The sequence below is a fragment of the Alligator sinensis genome, unplaced genomic scaffold (assembly GCF_000455745.1).
Source record: "Alligator sinensis unplaced genomic scaffold, ASM45574v1 scaffold647_2, whole genome shotgun sequence".
Classification (NCBI taxonomy): Eukaryota; Metazoa; Chordata; order Crocodylia; family Alligatoridae; genus Alligator; species Alligator sinensis.
The window spans coordinates 5,294,258-5,296,325 of NW_005841832.1; the positions used below are offsets into that span (position 1 = coordinate 5,294,258).

The window sequence follows — 2,068 nt, forward strand, 5'->3', positions numbered from 1 at the left end:
TGAACACCTTCAAGAGCAAACTGGATGCTTATCTTGCTGGGATCCTATGACCCCAGCTGACTTCCTGCCCTTTGGGCAGGGGGCTGGACTCGATGATCTTCTGAGGTCCCTTCCAGCCCTAATGTCTATGAAAAAATTATCAAAAAGGCCATTCTTGACAAACTGGCTGATGACAACATCCTGAGGGATAGCCAGCATGGTTTGTTGGTCAGGCAAGACCTACCTGCAATCTCATCTCCTTCTATGACCAGGGGACATATCACCTGGACAAGGGAGAAGAGTCTGACGTCGTATATCTTGATTTTAAAACAGCCTTTGATCTGGTATTCCATGATCACCTCATAGAAAAACTGGCCAACTACAGCCTTGGCTACGTCACAGTCCGATGGTTAGGCAATTGGCTCCGAGGTCAGACCCAGAGAGGGTGGTAGTTAACGGAAGTTAATCATCATGTTGCGCCGTGACCAGTGGGGTCCCCCAAGGTTCTGTCGTTGGGCCTATACTCTTTAACATCTTCATTAATGATGTGGACATTGGTGTCAGAAGTGGACTGGCCAAGTTTGCCGATGACACTAAGCTTTGGGGTAAAGTGTCCACACTTGAGAACAGGATGGTGATCTAAGCCGACTTTGACAGGCTCAGAAAATAGGCGGACGAAAACCTGATGGCGTTCAGCACTGAAAAATGCATGGTACTCCACCTTGGGAAGAAAAACCCACAGCATGCTTATAGGCTCGGCAGTGCTACACTTGCTAGCACCACGCCTGAAAAGGAGTTGGGGGTCGTGATTGACCCAAGATGAATATGAGCCACCAATGTGATGCTGCAGCTGGTAAAGCAAGCAAAACTCTGGCTTGCATCCATAGATGCTTCTCTAGCAAATCCCAGGATGTCATCCTCCTGCTGTACTCAGCCTTGGTGAGGCCATAGCTGGAGTACTGCATCCAATTCTGGGCTCCACAATTTTAAAAGGATGTGGAGAAGCTTGAGAGAGTTCACAGGAGAGCCGTGCACATGATCAGAGGGCAGGAGAACAGGCCTTATGATGAGAGGCTGAGAGCCATGGGATCCTTCAGCCTGGAGAAGCACAGGCTCAGGGGGGACCTGCTGGCCGCCTATAAGTATATAAGGGGTGTACATCTGGATCTGGGGGAATCCCTGTTCACGAGAGCACCCCAAGGAATGACAACATCATATGGTCACGAACTCCTCCAAGACCGTTTCAGGCTGGACATAGGAAAGAACCTCTTTACTGTCCAAGCCCCCAAGGCCTGGAACAGACTGCTGCCAGAGGTTGTGCAAGCACCTACTCTGGACTCCTTTAAGAGACATTTGGATGTTTATCTTGCTGGGATCCTTTGACACCAGCTGACTTCCTGCCCCTGCAGCAGGGGGCTGGACTCGATCTTCCGAGGTCCCTTCTAGCCCTAATGTCGATGAAATCTTATTACGATGTTAAAAGGTCTTAAACAGCATATGCATTCAATGATAGCAACATGCACTAAATTGTCCCTAGAAACTATGATAAAGAGGGCACTCAGAACAAAACAAGCCCCAAACTAATCCTTCCTTTAAGTTTTAAAAGGTTGTCACTGTCAGTTAAAAATAAAGTGATGTCACAGTCAGTGATACTCCTCCATTGAAGCACAGGGCCAACATAAAGAAATTTAGTTAGGTATTCCCAGGTATTTGGTAGGATTTGCATATATTTTTATTAGGAGAGTGCCTCATCACTAAGTTTCAAGAATACCAATCCTAACAGAATGTGTAATAAAGGGCGCAGACAGAAGTTACATTTGGTTTCATGATCAGCCCCCTGAAAGCTCTCTACAGCTGTGCTGTGACATATGCATGGCTGCAGAGCGTTTTAAAAGTGGCTGACAAATCCATCAAATGAGGGATCAGATGAAGGTGCTCCACTTCGGAATGCCTTAGGAAATTTCTATTTCTCAGGGTCAAATCTGTTACGCGGTTGGGGCTGGGCTGACGCAGCCCCATCCTGCCTCGACAGCTGTCTGCAGGAAAGGAAGGGGAAGAGAGAGGAAGCACACTGGGATTTGCCTTGCCT

General features: G+C 47.8%; 1 protein-coding gene across 3 annotated transcripts in view; it reads right to left on the bottom strand.

Moving 5' to 3' along the window:
• AGL (amylo-alpha-1, 6-glucosidase, 4-alpha-glucanotransferase) overlaps positions 1-2,068 on the bottom strand; it is a 56,440-nt gene that overhangs the window by 12,210 nt on the left and 42,162 nt on the right. The window lies entirely within an intron of this gene.